Raw genomic sequence first — 19,247 nt, 5'->3', positions numbered from 1 at the left:
GTCTATCTTCACTGCAATACATGCCTTGGGGTGGCGGGAAACTTTCGCATTGACTAAATTTTTCTCCGCAGTTCGTTGTAAAAGTGTTTGAAATTGGTTTGCCACCTCCAACTCAGTAGATTTCTAGGTTGAGAGTTTTGGAGCTGTCTGTGGCTTTCAGGTACCCTTAATTTACAAAGGCAACCAGCTAGACATGCTTTCTTATTTCAGCCGGTGTCCCTTAATCTGGTCAAGAGGGTAGCGGGATAAAGAAAGCTAGAAAATAATTTCTATTGTTTATTATTTCAACTTATGACATATACACTTCTTCAAGGTATATCAGTCGGAGACATTTCATCAGTTTAGTGAATATCTGTTCCGTTAGAATATTTTTTACTTTAAATTTCTCTTTCCAGCTGACACAATGGACCCCTGTGTACCTTGGTTGAGCGCAAACTGCTCGGACGCAAAATATCGCTATTGCTTGCGTACGCCAGTAACCTGCGTGTGCCGTTGCTGTGAGTATATAACTTATAGTTACTCAAAAAAAAAACGCTTATTAGTGTCTCATTTCATAATGGGATACAAGTAGAGGGCCGAATGTTTTTGTTTTTTATTTTTATAAGCCTTGCATGCAATGGTTGTATTCTAAGCTACCCGCCGTGGTTGCTCAGTGGCTATGGTGTTAGGCTGCTGAGCACGAGGTCGCGGGATCGAATCCCGGCCATGGCAGCCGCATTTCGATGGGGGCGAAATGCGAAAACACCCGTGTACTTAGATTTAGGTGCACGTTAAAGAACCCCTGGTGGTCGAAATTTCCGGAGTCCCCCCCTACGGCGTGCCTCATAATCAGAAAGTGGTTTTGGCACGTAAAACCCACCAACTAAAAGAAAAAAATTTCTATTCTAAGCTAGGCAACCATGTGTGTAGCTTTTCAAGTGAGATATGAAACACAATGCAAATAAACACATAGGGGGTTTTATTCAAGCCTTTGTAGTAACAATGGTATATATTTCTTGTTGTTTGCTAGCTTACCTATAGCGCGGTAGACTCGAGTAGTCAACATATTAAACTGATAGACCTTTACGTTTCTGGAAGAAGATTGTGGCTTGATTGATGGATTGACTAATCCATTGATTTTAATCACTAAGTAAATGGTATCTCAATGCTACCCTGGATCAAATATATATAGCTATATAAAGAAATCTTATACAGTATAAAAACACCCCACAAAGATCAAATATATACAAATCAGGAGCAATCAGTGCAGCGTACAACAAACGAAACAAAAATGCTCACCAACGGCTTCGATACTCTTTAATTCGAAATTCGAGCGCAGCTGTAAAAGTGTTTTTTTTTTCGCGATATATTGACTGGAGCGGAAAATTTATCTCGTGCGCCACATTGCAAACGAAGTGGTGTGGCGCGACTGCCACGTTGATCACGACGCGTGGGCGCGATACACAGCAGACTTCACAGGCAGAGCTCCGCTCATGCAGCGCTTTGTTTCCATACAGACGACGCGCGCTACTATGGCGCCATGTCGTAGCCATCGTCGCCGCAAAGCTCATCGTGCGCGGCTGCAGGCTTTTCTTCTCGTGTTTTCCCCGTACCCTCCTCCTCCGCTATTCTCCTGGTATTTCCTTCGCTCTCGAAATCTTTAATCCGTGATCTGCGTTTGCTATTTCATGCTTTAGTCAGAGCAGTAATCACCTGCTTGTGGACACCTCTGCTCTAATTGCACGAGACGCAGGCCGACCACGTAGATATTTATACTGATGGATCAGCAACTCACCAGTGTTCCTCTGGAGCCGCGGTTTTCCCAGCAACAGTCACTACCAGCAGTTTCAATGCGTGTCACCCAACAACATCGATGACTGCGGAACTTGCAGCTCTTCGCACTGCACTTCATCTCGTCAGAGATGGTCAATATTCAGTGACTCGAAGGCCACACTGTAGTCTTTTCTATCAGCCCGGTGGAGTGAACCACACGAACAAATGGTATTGAAGCTTAGAAAACTAAGGCATACCTTGACTGAAAAAGGACACCACGTGACATTTCAGTGACTTGCAATTCGTTGCGCCCTCAGTTAACACGCCGATAACGCTGCTCGATCGGCTCTTCAAGGTGACTAAGAGGAGTACATACCGTTATCAAGCACATATGTCGCTAAAAAATTTCGCATGCATAGCCGGGTTATCACGTTCTTCATGTGGAGAGAGGGAATAAACATGTTGATTACATAAATGAAGCTTTGGAGAGCCGTCCTTATTCCTGAATGCATTGAGCTCGGGCCGCGTCCTCGGCGTTCGCAATCAGCCGTAGCTGATCTTCGAGGTCGGAGCTGGCTAAGGCTCTCTCCGAAAGCTTGTCGGTTTGATAGAGGTTCGGAGCATGTAATGGTGCTTGTTCCTGAGGGAGCCGGGTGCTGCGCAGAAGCGGCATTGCATACAGAATTGTGTAGGAGATATGAGGTGTAGGCTACGGTTGGGTGGGGCAATGCATTAACATTTAGAGCTCGGAGGAATCGCTCCTGCTCTCTAGGTAGTAAACTGTGTGGGCGTGTGTATGTTCTGTAGGTTAGCTTGTGATGCTGTGCGATGTCTTGGTACGAGTCTAGAGGGTGCATGCGCCCAGGTGCGTATTCTTTGGCGTCGGCTCGGTGAGTCAACTCTCGAGGGCCGTGGTGGGCGACCTCGTCGCCAGGAATGCCGTGATGAGCTGGCATCCAGATTATCATGAAAGAGCTATGTGGTGGCTTTTTATTGATGATTTTGAGTGAATTGGCATAAATTCGGCCGCTAGCGAAGCTGCGACCGGCCTCTAGAACACACAAAGTTTTCAGACTAACCCTCTGCGCCACCTAGACTCTAGGAGCCAAGCTGGCATGCCAAGGCATCAAAACTTGATTCTACCGTCGCGAAGATAGCCAGCTTTGTCGAATACAGTTAGGAGTGGCCTTTACGAAGTCTTGCATTCCGAATCGGTTGGACTGACGAGGCCTATTGTAGTAACTGTGATAGCATGGAGACTCTTAAAAGCCTTCTCTATGATTGTCCTCGCTACAATACAGATGATCACTTGCAATCCGCGCGCTTTGACCTACAGACCTTTAAAAAATTAAATTATTTTATTATGCCCAAATCACAAGCCATCGCCGTGGAGGGTGACGAGAGAACGGTTATAGTTTTTCAGAACAACAGGCTTGGACAAGCGGCTATAGTCTCAACCTATGTTTATAGTGGTACGAGTGCTACTGTACTGTGCAATGAAAGTATGCGGTGATAGTGACCGACTGTCATTGTGCATCAGCGCTCGCTTTCTTTCTCTCTCACTCTCTCTCTCTATTTTCCTTCCACTTTACCTGCCCTTCCTTCTCTCTCCAGTATAGCGTAGCAAACCTGATCTTCCACTCTGTTTAACATCCCGGCCTTTCCCCGTTCTTCTCTCTATTGGCTGTGCTCGTTCGCCCAGTTAGAAGGCGCCGAGAGACCACGCCGACGTTCGCGCAAGAATGGGCACCGAAAGCAGCAACCGGGTTGTTAGTTTGTAGCCCGCGAAAACGCGTTAATTGGCGAACGCCTGCGCCATCGCTGACGCCTCGGCACTCGCGTGAGCATACAGCGGGTACGTGCCGGCCACGCCCCCTTGCGAATTGCGAAGTGTCCTGGAGAGTGGTTTCTTTTACTGCAAAGTAGCATCAAGATGATAGTAATACTGACATGCACGAAGCCCGTCCGGCGACTACAGCATACAAATGCTTAACAAATCCTTTAGAAAACGAAAATTTATATGTTGTGCATGACTAGGCAATGGTGTTAAGCAATTTGTGTTTGAGTAGCGGACAGATGTGATGGAAACCAAGCTCGGGTTCGTAATCAAGTGTCAGGCTCGATACCTGCGCGTTTTGAAAGGAAGGCTCGATGTTCGAAGCAAGGGGCTCAAGTCGACCTTATAATGCTGTTGATCTTTATTTTTCCAGTGACCTTTCCTTGTACAATCAACTGTGCCTCTCAATATAAAACGTCGTGTTTCCTTAAGGATAATGGAGATTGTGAGTGCCACTGCGGTAAGAATTTTATTACACCTATAGGGACCCATAAAATATATAACCGCCCAGAATTTATTCGACAAGTGCTTCTATTTCAAGCTTTCTTTACATGTAGAATTAACCATTCTTTTTAACCCAACTGGTCTTTTTCCACCACAAACTTGCACAAAAGCAGCATATGTTGTATTCTAATGCAATAATTGTACGCGGATCACCTCAAGCTTTTCGTAGAAAAGATTTTCTTCCCTTCTCCCTCTATTCCTAATGTATGTCATGGAGAAATAAAGTTGAATTGAAGGAAATGCCAACTGGAAATTTGAAATGTGACGACGAAACATAGAAGGTTTCGTGACGAAACATAGAAGGTTTCGTTTAGGTAGTACACGCATTTTCGTATGTTTAATTAGTCGTCGCCTAATGGACCGGATTTCTACAGAAGATAAATCACACCCATATATTCAATTGGCCTAACTAATTGTTATATAGCGGTAGTCAAAATGTAGCACCGTTGTGGTAGAGGCATTGTCCGGCTGTCTTACAGTAAACGCGTTTCTCAACTAATCAGTGCTGTTGCCAGCGCGAAGCCATATATCTTCCATCGAAATGTACATAGCGGTCTCCCTAAACCAAACCATCGCTTTAGGCGGCACGCGTAATAAATCGGCGCATCGAAAATAGCTCCAATATACAAAAAGACGCGTTTTGTTGCTCAATGCAATGCGATAGAATGTACAAACAAAAAGATCACTCTGACGATTCTGCAGCCACATCAACAATACACATGTCCGGCAAGCTATTCGGCATAACTGGTACACAACACAAATCATATGAATTGTGTTTTCATATGTGGTTCAGGGGCGACGTTCGCAGCTATGTTCCTCAACAGTTCAAATTGTTTTGTTTTTTTCATCACAAGTTCCAAAGCACGAACACGAAAATTGTTGGATACCAAATAGCCGCCGTAGGAGTAGAACGCTACAGAAAACATTTCATCATGCTTCCTAGAATGATCTTTTTCTAGGCGCACACTTGCACAGAAGCCACACATGCTTTACGATGATGCCTGTAAGATAAAAATTGGTTAATAGGCTTTCGTATTGTTAGTAAAGTAGCGATTGTGTTCATAATAGGCCAACATGATTGCAAGTTTTGGGAGAGATATATGTCATCACGAAAACAAAAAATGGGAAAAGCCCCACATAGCTTAAGGAATATGCGCTTTGTGGAAGGTAACAATCCGAGTTATTTTCACAGCTTTGATAATGCGAGAAAAACTGGTTCACGACGACATACACAGGGGCAGCATCATTAGAAAAACCAAAATAGTTATAAAATTAACTTTGTCAGCTAACGTCACAAAATATGAGTCAACTGTTTTCTCTTCAACTGCATCAACTTACTCCCTTCTAACACGACCATGCAACTCGATGACCAATAGCAAAGTTCGAGCTAGTTACGCTATGTGTCTACACACTTCGTTCCAAAATAATTATTTCTCACGAAGCTCAACACCACACATACTATCCGCTGCATTGGCTTAGCGGCTATGGCGTCTCACTGCTAAGAACGAGGTCGTGAGATGAAATCCTGGCTATGGCGGTGGCATTTTGATGTGAATGAAATGTAATAGCACCAGCATACTTCCATTTAGGTGCGTGTGAAAGGACCCCACATGGTCAAAATTAATCTCCAGCCCCCCACTAAGGCGTGCCTCATAACTGAATTCTGCTTTTAATACGTAAAACCCAAGGATTTCTATTAACTTTGAGACTGGAAGTATCTAACTCACACTCAATTCTTACGGCACCACTCTTGAAGACAATGACTGCTGAAAAATATCACATAGAAATCGCGCTCACAGTTTCTTTTGCGTCTTTTCAAGGCCGTCTTCCTGCCACAGTTCATCCTGAAGAAGGTATTCATTATTCGGAGTCAATTTCTTACCACGAATTCTACCTCGATATCTGCTCTAATAATTCATGTATATATATATATATATATATATATATATATATATATATATATATATATATATATATATATATATATATATATATATATATGTATATATATATATATATATATATATATATATATATATATATGTATATATATATATATATATATATATATATATATATATATATATATATATATATATTATAGTATATTATATATTATATATATAAATGGATGGATGGATGGATGGATGGATGGATGGATGGATGGATGGATGGATCTCATGAGCGTCCCCTTTGGATATGGGCGGTGGTTTGCGCTACCAAGCTCTTCCTATTACACTGCCTAATGTCCTACCTAGGTTAAAAAGAGAAAAAAAAAAACAATATGAACTCCAACAAACAAATTTTCTGACCACCAATTGCGAACTTGGCTTTAGTACGTCTCCGTTTTCTGTCATTTTCCTACTTCCAGCAGTCTTCGTATTGCCCCTTACTAATCTCTATTGCGGACATATTTACTTTTCCGCTGCTCTCGCTGAACCAAAGGGCTTCAAGGAGGTCAGTGGTGCCTAAATCGACCGCTGGGCAAACGTCTTCACATTCTAATAAAACATGCTCCACTCTTTCCCTAGCTTTGCCGCAGCAAGCACATGCTTCTTCTTCCGTCTTATATGTCGCTTTAAAGGTGTGTGTTCTAAGGAATCCTGATCTTGCTTCCAAAAGTAATGAGCTTCCCTTTGAGTTATAAATGTTTCTTTCCTGATTTTGTTTTTTCCTCTTATGTACCTACTAATGGCCGGTTTCTTTTCCATTGCCACCACCCATGAAATTATTTCAGCCTCTCTGACTGTTTGTTGCTGTGTTGCCCATCCTACATGCCACATACTTGCTGGTAAGCTTTCTAGTTCTTTTCCTCCACTGTGAATCAATGTTTTTCCTCTACAGATACCTCTACACTCTCAAAGCCCATTTCATCGTCATCATCATCATCATCTTCTTCCTGGTTACGGACAATGCAGGGCAAAGGCTACTCCCCATATTCTCCAACTACCCCGGTCATGTACTAATTGTGGCCATGCTGTCCCTGCAAGCTTCTTAATCTCATCCACCCACCTAACTTTCTGGCGCCTCCTGCTACGGTCCTCTTTCCTTGGAATCCAGGCCGTAACCCTTAATGACCATCGGTTAACTTCCCTCCTAATTACATGTCCTGCTCATGTCCATTTCTTTTTTTTTTATTTCAACTATGATGTCATTACCTCGCGTTTGTTCCCATCACCCAATCTGCTCTTATCCTTTAATGTTACACCCATCATTCTTCTTTCCATAGCTCGTGGCCTGGTCCTCAATTTAGGTAGAACCCTTTTCGTAAGCCTCCAGGTTTCTGCACTGTACGAGAGTACTGGTAAGACAAAGCTGTTATTCACTTTTCTCTTGAGGAATAATGGAAACCTGCTGTTCATGATCTGAGAATGCCTGCCAAACGCAGTCTCCTGATCCTGACCAGTCTCCTGATCCGGATCCGCGGTCACTACCTGCCCTAAGTCGATATACCACTTCCAGCTCCTCGCTACCTATCGTGAATTGCTGTTCTCTTCCGAGACTGTTAAACATTACTTTAAGTTTTCTGCAGATTAACTTTTAGACTCACCCTTCTACTTTGCGTCTCCAGGTCAGTGATCATGCATTGCAATTGGCCTCCTGAGTTACTAAGCAAGGCAATATCATTAGCAAATCGCAAGTTACTAAGGTATGCTCCATTAACTCTTATCCCCAATTCTTCCCACTCTAGGTCTCTGAATACTTCTTGTAAACACGCTGTGAATAGCTTCGGGGAGAACGTATCTCCCTGCTCACGCCTTTCTTTATTGGAATTTCGTTGTTTTCTTTATGGAGCCCTACGGTGGCTGTGGAGCCGGTATAGATATCTTTCAGTATCTTTACATATGGCTCGTCTACACCCTGATTCTGTAATGCCTCCATGAGTGCTGAGGTTTCGACTGAATGAAACGCTTTCTCGTATTCAATGAAAGCTATATACAAGGGTTGATTATATTCCGCACATATCTCTATGCCCTAATTGATAGTGTGAATATGGTCTATTGTTGAGTATGCTTTACGGAATGCTGCCTGGTTCTTTAGTTGACAGAAGTCTAAGGTGTTCCTGATTCTATTTGCGATTACCTTAGTAAATACTTTGTACCTAACGGAGAGTAAGCTGATCGGTCTAAAATTTTTCAAGTCTTTGGCCTCCCCCTTCTTGCGGATTAGGATTATGTTGGCGTTCTTCCAAGACTCCGGTACGCTCGAGGTCATGAGGCATTGCGTATGCAGGGTGGCCAGTTTTTCTAGAACAATCTGCCCAACATCCTTCAATAAATCTGCTGTTACCTGATCCTCCCCAGCTGCCTTCCCCCTTTGCATAGCTCCCAAGGCCTTCTTTACTTCTTCCGGCGTTACTTGTGGGATTTCAAATTCCTCTAGACGATTCTCTCTTCCATTATCGTCGTGTGTGCCACTGGTGCTGTATAAATCTATACAGAACTCCTCAGCCACTTGAACTATCTCATCCATATTACTAATGATATTGCCGGTTTTGTCTCTTAACGCATACATCTAATTCTTACCTATTCCTAGTTTCTTCTTCACTGCTTTTAGGCTTCCTCCGTTCCTGACAGCATGTTCAATTCTATTCATATTATACTTCCTTATGTCAGCTGTCTTACGCTTGGTGATTAACTTCGCAAGTTCTGCCAGTTCTGTTCTAGCTGTAGGGTTAAAGGCTTTCATACATTGGCGTTTCTTGATGAGATTTCGTCTCCTGCGATACCTTACTGTTATCTTGTCTAACGGAGTTACCAGCACCTTCTATTGCACACTCCTTAATGATGCCCATAAGATTGTCGTTCATTGATTCAACGCTGCGGTCCTCTTCCCTGAGTCAAAGCCAAATACCTGTTATATAGCTTGATCCGGAATTGCTCTATTTTCCCTCTTACTGTTAACTCATTGATCGGCTTATGTAAGAGTTTCTTCCGTTCCCCCCTCAGGTCTAGGCTTATTCGAGTTCGTAACATTCTATGGTCACTGCACCGCACCTTGCCGAGCACGTCCACATCTTGTATGATGCCAGGGTTAGCGCAGAGTATAAAGTCTATTTTATTTCTAGTTTCGTCATTCCGGCTCCTCCACGTCCACTTTCGGCTATCCCGCTTGCGGAAGAAGGTATTCATTATCCGCATATTATTCTGCTTTGCAAACTCTACTAATAACTCTCCCGTGCTATTCCTAGGGTCTATGCCATACTCCTCCACTGATTTGTCTCCCACCTGCTTCTCGCCTACCCTGGAATGAAGTCGCCCATCAGTATAGTGTATCTTGTTTTGACTTCACCCATCGCCGATTCCACGTCTTCATAGAAGCTTTCGACTTCTTGGTCATTATGACTGGACGTTGGGGCGTAGACCTGTACGACCTTCAATTTGTACCTCTTATTAAGTTTCACAACAAAACTTGCCATCCTCTCGTTTTTGCTATAGAGTTCCTGTATGTTGCCAGCTATATCCTTATTAATCAGGAATCCGACTCCTAGTTCTCGTCTCTCCGCTAAGCCCCGGTAGCACAGGACGTGCCCGCTTTTTAGCACTGTATATGCTTTTTTTGTCCTCCTAACTTCACTGAGCCCTATTATATCCCACTTGCTGCCCTCTAATTCCTCCAATAGCACTGCTAGACTTGCCTCACTAGATAACGTTCTATCGTTAAACCGTTACCAGGTTCAGATTCCAATGGCGGCCTGTTCGCACCCTGTGATGCAGCACCCTCTGTGATGACCTGTGATGCAGCACCCTCTGCAGCATCACAGGTCTCACCGCCGCCGTGGTCAGTTGCTTCGCAGCTGCTGGAGACTGAGGGCTGGGATTTTATTGTTGTTTTCATATAGGAGGCTATGGCCAAGTACTGCACCAGGGTGGCCAATCCTGCTCTGGTGAGTGAGCGCGTTACCTGTTCTGGTCGCCAGATCAGGTCGCACTCCAGGCCTGTTTATGCAATTTTATCAACACGCGGATTTTATTTAATCCGGTGGGAACTTGCGCGGTCCCGGGATTCGAACCACGATCCTCTTCCACGCGAGGCGGATACTCTACTTCTACGCCACCTCTGGACCCTAGCCCATTTACTTTCTTCCATATTCCTCAGCAGTTCTTCATAATCAAATTTACTGTGAGATTCCCTCACTTCAAAACTATTCCAGCCCATATGACCCTGGACAGCTTCATTTGTAATTTTCCCGTGAGCGCCCAATGTGAGGCGTCCCACTGACCTTTGGTTCCCGTCGAGTCCTTATTGTACCCCTCATTTCAAGCAAACAACTGCATTTCCAAAAGTATGTCCTGGGACGATCACACCTTTCCACATACCACGGAGCACCTCGTGACTATTGTATCCCCATAGCGCTCTGTGCTTCATTATGGCTGCATTTCTCTTCCCCTTTACTGTTATTGTTTTTTCCTGTGTTTCCATTTGTATACTGCCTCCCTTTATCCATATACCAAGGTATTTATATTCTCTTACCCAAGGTATTTCCTAGCCCTGTATCGCCAATGTCTGTTCACTGTTTTCATTGAATAAAATAACACCTGATTTTCTAACAGTAAGTTTCAAACGTAAATTCTTGCCTTCCTGCCCACAGATATTAGCCAGACGTTGCAAATCACTTTGCTTGTTAGCTAGCAACACAAGGTCGTCCGCATAAAATAAACCCGGAAGCTGCTGCTCTACTACCGTGCCCGCCTGTTTATATAAGAGATTAAAGCCGATATTACTTCCTTAGAGCACCCTCTCCCTCCTCACCATGTACGTCATAAACTGCAGTGGGGATAAAGGGCACCCCTGCCTCAGTCCCCTGTTGATATAACCTTTCTCCTCAGTCCTAATACCATCCCATTGAACACAAACAGTATTTTCTAGGTAAATATCTCTCCAAAGCTGTAGACAATCGTCACCTAAGCCCTACGCTTCCAAAATATCCCACAGAATGTTGCCGTCTACGTTGCGATGCGCTCCTGTAATGTCCAAAAATGTCACATATAATGTTCTGCATTCTACTCTCCATATTTCAATACACTGAGTGAGAACAAACATTTTATCATCTAAACGCCTACCTATCCTGAAGCCATTCTGAGGTTCTCCGAAAATGCCATTATTCTCTGCCCATGCTTGCAGCTTTAATTTAATTGCCTGCATTTGTAGCCTGTATATTACCGATGTAATGGTCAACGGACTATACGAGTTAATTCTATCTTTCTGTCCTTACCTTTATAAATTAAATTAATTCTACTTTGTCGCCAATTGTCTGGTATTAGTCTATATCTTAAAGATCTTTTTTCACTCTTTTCACCACGCCTAGTTAACTAATCAGCCTAACGGGAACCTCGTCTAGCCTAGTGGCTGTGCCCTTAGGAATTTTTTCTTCGGCTTTCTTCCAGTTCAAATTTGTCAGCACCAGCTCCTTTTCCATCTAGTTCTCTTTCATGCTCTTTTTTTCTCTTCAAGAACAGCTTGGTCATTGCCTTAGAAAGATTCGGCTTCCCCTTCCAGTTTGTTTCCATCTTCGTCTGGATATGTTCTATTGTTTCTGACTTCCTGCCAAATAATTTTAAGTGGTTAGAAAATATTCTAGATGCGGCCTTCTTTCTGTCACGTATTTCTGACAACCAACTTTCACTTTCACCTTTTATCTTGGTTTGCACCAGTATTTGAACCAGAGACTTTTTCTCCCGGTGTATTTCCCATCTATTGGCTACTTCATCCTGTGGGAACTGCGCCTTCTTTGCGTGCCTGTGCTCTCGGGGGGCTCTATTGTTGTTCGGCGATCGCTTCTCGTATCTCCGTGTTCCACCAACTTTTAACTTTCCTTTTTCCGGTCCAACGAGCATGTTGTTTCTCTTTCCATATTTTTGTCGTTATTACACTCAGGAGCTCACTGTATTCTCACTCTTTACTTGGCCCTTTGCAAAGTTCTACCTCGATCCTACTGACTATATTTGTCATTTGTTCAGCGTTCAAATTTGGACTGCCCATTTTGCACACCTTGCTCTCTATCCCACTACATATCCCATTTTCAATATTTTGCGCTTATGGTCATTCCCTATGCTCCTATACGCTTCCTCATGAGTGACCAGTTCTCTCTACTTATCATGAATTCCTTCTGTCATCAGACTGTAATCAATGGTTGATTGCTGGTTTCCCACTTCCCACGTGATCTGCCCTTCACACTTAAGCCCTGTATTCATGATAACGAGGTAATGTTGCTCACAAAGGACTAGCATTGACTTCCCGTTGTTGCCCATATAACCATCTAAATCCTGTATGTGGGCATTCACGTCAACTAATGGGTTAATTTCAGCATCATTCCTGAAACCCTTGATATCACCACTTATGCATTCCACTAACCCTTTATTCTTCTCTGAGCGATTATTTCCGGTACACAAATAAGTGACGCCGAGCAAAGTTTTTCTTTCCCACTGATTATACCTGATAGTCAAAAATGCTCTTGACATTTTGAATTTACACTTTTCCATTTGGCTCCCTGATGGATGAGCATTCAAACTCCCCCTCCCTTTCTTTCCGACTTAGTTCTGTTGCACCCTTCCCAAACATAATTCTCAATAACTGGCGACTCTTCTGAGTATCTAAGGTGCGTTTCTGTAACCGTATACAACCCTATTTGTTCTCTATTTAACTTCTCCTCAATCTCTGCCAACTTTTCCTTTCTTCTGCCGCCCTGCATGTTTATGTAGCCTATTGCCATGGCGAGATCTCTTTCTTGCTTTCCTCCTTTTCTTGCTATCGACGGCGATGCTCTTCTGAGGTTCCCCTAGGGGACCTTCTTCATTACTATCTACTCTGGCCTCCTGAGCGCCCGCGGGCCCCCTAAAAAAGCAACAGCGCGACCACCAATTCGCCAGCCAACTTCTTGTGCCAGCCTGTAATTTAAGTGGATTCCGTCTCGTTCGAAACCACCACAGCTTCTCACTTCCCTGTTTACTTCGAACACCTCGAAGCGTTTCTCTCGGTTTATTTTCCATCTCGCCTCATTAGCAGCCAGTACGGCTCTTTGTACCTGACTGTCACGCACAGGAACTTCCGGTACCACGCACACCATGATCTGTACCTGAGGGGATAGTTCGCGCAAGTCGTCCGCCCCCTACGCCAAGCGCTGGCCTAGTCCTGTCCCTTTCCTGTATAGGACGTCATTTAGCCCACGTTCTACTATGACAAGGTTGCGCACGTGGGCATTTTCCCCGAGCTTTGCTTTTGCTCGCTCCATGACAAAACCCAGTGTCTGCCCTGAAAATGTCTCTGCCGCCACTCTTATATCGTCTTTTACCCTCTGCACAATTGCTTCTGAGCACCTAGCCAGGTTTGAGTCGCCGGCGATAATCATCATTTCACTCTCTCCCACCTTTATCACTGCTTCCCTTTGTCCTTTTCCGCGTGATTCGGACTCGACCAGGGGCATTGACCCCTGCACTCCTGCTTTTTTCGCGTGGCGACCTGAAGATAGGTGCCGCTCTTTCCACCTAACCCTTCACCACGTTGCACGCATTCCACGTACTTTGCTAGCACGCCCTCTGCTGACACGTCGGGGGCCTGCGTTTCATTGTCACGACCATTCTCGTTCACAATGGCGGCCCTCTTCAGCTTATCCACGGCTGCTTCGAGTCTTTCTTCCACTACCTTCCATGCATCACCCTCCCCATATAGCTCATTTTTGAGCTCTTCAACTTTTTTGACAAGCTCTACCTGGAAAGCCTCCATATTCTTCAGCCTAGTATTGACATCACATTGTGTGTCGATTGACTCGATTATCTCTACATTCTCATCCGTCCCCTCATCTGCCTTGAGGGACACTGCCCGCTTTCCCCGCTTTGTTGCCGTGTATTGCACGGCTTTTTCTAATGCAAATATTATAATGCTATAAAACTACAATAATGCAGAGTACGTGGCTTCTGGCAAAAACGGATAGGGACAGGGTCCAAATCCTGAAAATGTCGCAAAGCAACTGACACCAATGCTTCAAGAGCAATCAATGCCGCAAGGACCCAAGGTACGACACGCTCTCGCACACGCGCAGCCACGCGGCCACGCTCTCACTTTCCTACCAAAACACACACAGTAAAACCACTAATAGCTATCAGTATTGCCAGCTCCAAGCTACCATATGAAGGCTGCAAGGACTCAACGTCACAGCCGGCTGCATGTGTTGAAGCACGTGGCCCGAACAGACGCTCTAACCATGCTGCGAAACCAAATGTACACGAAACACACGCGCGCTCACGAGAATAAAGAGTGATAAAGAAAGAAACCACCCCATTACTATTTAAAGGCTAAATAAATCAGCTAATTAAAAACAGAAGAAAGCTCTAAGCATGCACAAAAACTCAAGCCACGGAGCTTAGAAAAACACGTACATTTGCCACAAAATCTGAGGTCAATATATATATATATATATATATATATCCACAACCTTCGCGAGATGCGAAAGTTGTGGGTGCGGTTCCTAGGTTGTCCTTGGTGTCGGTTTGTGTTGGCTTCTTATGATATGAGTAATAAAAATCGGGCCTCTCGGTTAACCCCCTTTCTTCTCGTTCATTACATAGCGAGGGTCTCGAATCCGGCTACAGTGATGCCTTCAGGTAGCATATGTGGGTTTATTGACCAGTTGCCTTGACCCAAAAAGATCACGTTCTCGAGACGCCTGCTGCAAAAATATACGTTACACGTCCGCCGCCAAGGTCTGTGAGTGGGGGCGCTGGGTAACACTCCAAGGGTTCTACTAGGAGACATAAATACCCAAGAAAGTGGATGGGGAAACAGCGCCGCGGTAGCTCAATTGGTAGAGCATCGCACGCGAAATGCGAAGGTTGTGCGTTCGGTTCCCACCAGCGGCAAGTTGTTTTTATGCGTTGCATATTGCAATCACTCAGTTCAGCCCTTGGGCGCGGCGGAGAAAGGATGTTCGACGTCCTCCGCCACGGTCTGTGATTGGTGACGCTGGCTAACACTCCCAGGGTTCTACAAGGAAACATAAATATTCAAGAAAGTGGACGGCGAAACGCGCCACAGTAGCTGAATTGGTAGAGCATCGCACGCGAAATGCGAAGGTTGTGGGATCGTTCCCCACCTGCGGCCACTTGGTTTTTCATCCACTTTCATTTTCAATAATTTATCGTTTCTTTAATTCATTTCTTAGGCACAAGTAATTTTGCCTATGTTGTCTTTGGTGTCAGTGTTTGCTCGCTTCTGATATGACATACCCCTTTGTGATACGCACCCACGGGAGCGGCCTACAATGCAAACCTGCACTATATTTGGCATCGGCTCATGAAAACAGCGAGATTGTCGTTCCTGACAACTGACGCGAACTTGGCCAGAATACTTAGCGTTATGTGAAATCACCGATAGACGGGTTCGAATCCAGCACCCCCAAGGAAAACTGATGCTTTAGCCATTAGACCATGGACGAACGCTGGGAAGTCTGAATTAAATCATGTAATAATTTTCCTGGTGCACCGCATTGCTTGAAACGCTTGGCGTGTTACGCGCATCACATATCAACAACTACTATAAAGGGAACATGCGCATCTTCTCGCTGACGGTGAAGAAAAATTTAGGGTACGCGTTCTTCCACGAAATTTGCTTCGCGTCCCTCATCCTACTGTGGCGTTGAGACCCATTTATACATAATTGGACAAAATCAAACACCTCGAATCTTGTGATTTACCGCTTTCTAAGACACAGTAAAGGTTCCGCTTTATCTAGGAAGTCCACCATAGTGGAGGAGGAACACGCTCATGAGTGATATCAACAGCGCATCATTTGTGGGAATTTCCAAGCTCTCAATTACAATTTATAAAAGCAAGTTTGGTTTTGATGAAATGTATTAATTACCGATAATCACCTGTTGTCGGCACTGGAAGAAGCTTTAGTCTAATGATTCACCCTGTAAACAAAAGGAAATATACACCAGGAAATATGTAACACAGCCTTGTCCAAAAACATGGGCTAAACTGCGAAATTTAAAACGTACATAGAGCCTTTTCATAGAGGCAAATCGGGTATTTCGATGGAAATTTATGCTTTAAATCTTGATACCGTGAACTGTCACTGACGTCCGCAGATCTATAAGGAAACGCAGTCTCAGCTGTGTTGCAAGTGTTTCTGTAGCAATTGGGTTCCACGACGCAGGGCTTCTCAAATTTATGATTGTGAACTTCGACGTACTTTGTTTCACGCTTCCAGCGATTTCGGTCCTCGATTGATTTCGCCTCACATTGACAGGCGCTTGGGTAGCCCACACGCTGTATTCGCAGGCACCTTTTCTTGGCTATGAAGCAACAGCTACGTGGCAGACGTTCTGCTAATGTATTCGAACGCAATATAGTCCGGGCGAGTTTCGTACCTGCCTTGGTTCCAGTTTTACCAACGCAGCATAACTCCTTTACATTAGTAAAGACATACACAGTTTACTCTGTGGTAATTTCTGAAGCTAATTGACATTGACGGACATCCAAATATGTATAAAATTGTAAACTGCGAGCAACGCAGCCTACATCGGTACGCCGTAGACGTCGTATGACCTCAGCGTCAGTGAGAAAGCAGCACGAACGCCGCCATTGGTAAAGATGGGGCAGCATACCAGGACGTGCATAATGCACCTAAAATATTTGAAACAATAATTGTACCCTTACTGCTGCACTGTTCGTGCTCAATTAGTCGTGCAGGGAGGGTTGCCGCGTGTTTCCCACTTCTGTGGAACATGCGCCAACTCTCCCACAACGACTTCTATTTGCAACTGCCCGCAGGCCGCGACACAAGTTTATCCTAGCGCCCTCTCGTCAACATTTTCTATCTCTATAAATGACGGCAGCCTTGTATTTTTTCTTCACGAAAACAAGGCAAGTAGCTGTGGAAAGTGTTGCACTGAATGATATAGACTTCATACTGCAATATTCCTTCAGTATTTGTACAAAAACAAGGCAAACGTAAGCGCAAATCTATTTTGGAACATTTTAAGCAAAACATGCACGTCGCTCTATATCTGCTTGCTGATTCGTATTTATAAGCCTATGGTTGTGATTTTCAGATGGTTTTGCTTGGTTTCGAAACATTTTTTGTGTGCTTCGACAGCCATTCCTTGCTGAAGTTGGCCGTCAGTATATCAGGAGAGCTTACATGCGAGGCAGCAAGTGCCGGAAACTTACTGTAAGACGCAGGCACTATTTTCCTTTTCAGCAATGCATAAATAGTGCGATGGTCTCGCAACTGTGAGAACTCGAAAGGCTAAACCAAAATATACAATAAAATATTGTTAGTTTACTGGTGATTGTTACCTATTATTTCAAATTCCCTACTGTGAGAAACAAAATATTATATTCTCTATTTTCCACGTAACAAAACATTAACAAAATGGCGCAACCACTTTCAACACCAGCGCCTGAACTGCGCTTTTATTCCCTAGCCTTCTCTTCATTAAGAAGAAAATTCGCCTGTTAGTATAGAACGAATGACTTGGTCGGGGTGTGCTACCCTATTCGTTCAAATTACTTTGACGTATTCTTTTTTTCAGTCGATACAACAGACGCTTGTGCGCCATTGCTAAGATCAAGGTGTAATCGCGGAGCATATCTCCAGTGCTACCGTCCAACTAACGGTTGTAACTGTTTCTGTGGTAAGTTTAGAAGCCTTGAAATTAGTTTGCTGCTTATTTACGAATGCTCTTTCATAAGGCTTTTGTGCTACAGTGCTGTGCTTGGAACGGGCAGTTTATTTATTTATTTATTTATTTATTTATTTATTTATATATTTATTTATTTATTTATTTATTTATTTATTTGTGTAGAGGCATGTATAGTCACCGGCGCTGGTAACCGACCGTTAGCGCAGGGCGCGGACTCTGCGCACAAGCAGCATTGAGGTGGAAAAGCGCTGAAGAGGACGACCCATTATATTGTTGCAATCCTTCTTTACAATTACCCCCGGGAACATAAAGGAAGCCACCCGGTGACGTAACAGCTTCCCACTATGACTGGGTCATAGTAGGTCTTGAGGCGGTCGACGTTGACAATATCTCGCCCACGTCGGCGTATGTCCGAAGAGGTTTCAACGAGCTCGATCACGTAGTTGACCGGAGATGTGCGTTCTACCAGGCGGTAGGGGCCTTCATACTTGGGCAGTAGTTTCGACGAGAGCCCAGGTGCAGTGGAAGGGGCCGAGAGCCCAACAAGCGCTCCGAGGAAGAACGTAAGCGCAGAAGTGGTGTCATCGCGAACGCTCTTCTGGCCCTCTTCGTCATTTGAAGTAAAGGCCTGTGCGAGATCCGGACACTCTTCCGCATGTGCGGCTGTGGCAGAAATAGACGCACATTCATATGCATCCGGCTTGTACGGAAGGACTGTGCCGATTGCGTGCGGTGGGTGCAGCCCGTACAAAAGAAAAAGGCTGCAAAGCCTGTGGTGCTCTGAGTGGTGGTATTGTTTGCGGAAGTTGCGAAGGGCAGAATGGCATCCGAATTTGTGAGGTCGGAAGCTACCTACATTGCGAGCACGTCGCCAAGCGTGCGCTTATAGCGGTCTGTGAACCCATCGGTCTGCGGATGTATTGCAGTAGTTGCGCGGTGCACAGCATGGCACTCTGACGATGCCTTCAATGACTTCCGACAAGAATACACGCCCGCGATCGCTGAGCAACTCCTGTGGTGGACAGTGACCCAGTATGAATCGGCGAAGCAGGAAGCAGGCAACATCGCGCGCTGTAGCCGCTGGGAGAGCAGCAGTTTTGGTGCATCGCGTGGGCTGGTCAAGAACGACGATAGTCCAGCGGTTAACAGCAGATGTCAGGTGAAACGGCTCATACAAATCGACGCCTATGCACCCGAACTGCCGGGTACGGCAAGGTAGCGATTGCAGACCGGCTGTCGAGAGGCGTGGTGAAGATTTCTGGAGCTTACAATCGGGGAACGAGCGCACGAACTTCTAAATGTAGCTGTGCATCCCGCGCCAATAGTACCACTGTTAAATGCGCTTGTAAGTTTGGATACTCCCGAGTGGGCACACTGTGGGTCAGAGTGTAATGGCGTGCATATTTCAGAAAGCAGACTATGGGGTACTACTAGCGACCACTCACGACCATCCGCGGTGTAATTGCCGATGGCTGCTAGAACTGTACCCTGTGGTCGCCACCACTGATG

General features: G+C 44.7%; 1 long non-coding RNA gene across 1 annotated transcript; it reads left to right on the top strand.

Annotated features, from left to right (window-relative positions):
* The first annotated feature begins 403 nt into the window (after window positions 1-403).
* Window positions 404-18,491, top strand: LOC129385514 (uncharacterized). The gene is made up of 3 exons (XR_008613018.2): window positions 404-497; window positions 3,963-4,049; window positions 17,628-18,491. It is a non-coding gene; the product is annotated as an uncharacterized lncRNA (long non-coding RNA).
* The last annotated feature ends 756 nt before the right edge of the window (window positions 18,492-19,247 follow it).

The sequence above is a fragment of the Dermacentor andersoni genome, chromosome 7 (assembly GCF_023375885.2).
Source record: "Dermacentor andersoni chromosome 7, qqDerAnde1_hic_scaffold, whole genome shotgun sequence".
NCBI classification, from domain to species: Eukaryota; Metazoa; Arthropoda; class Arachnida; order Ixodida; family Ixodidae; genus Dermacentor; species Dermacentor andersoni.
Note: the sequence above shows the minus strand (reverse complement) of the source record. Positions and strands in the feature narration are given on the sequence as shown.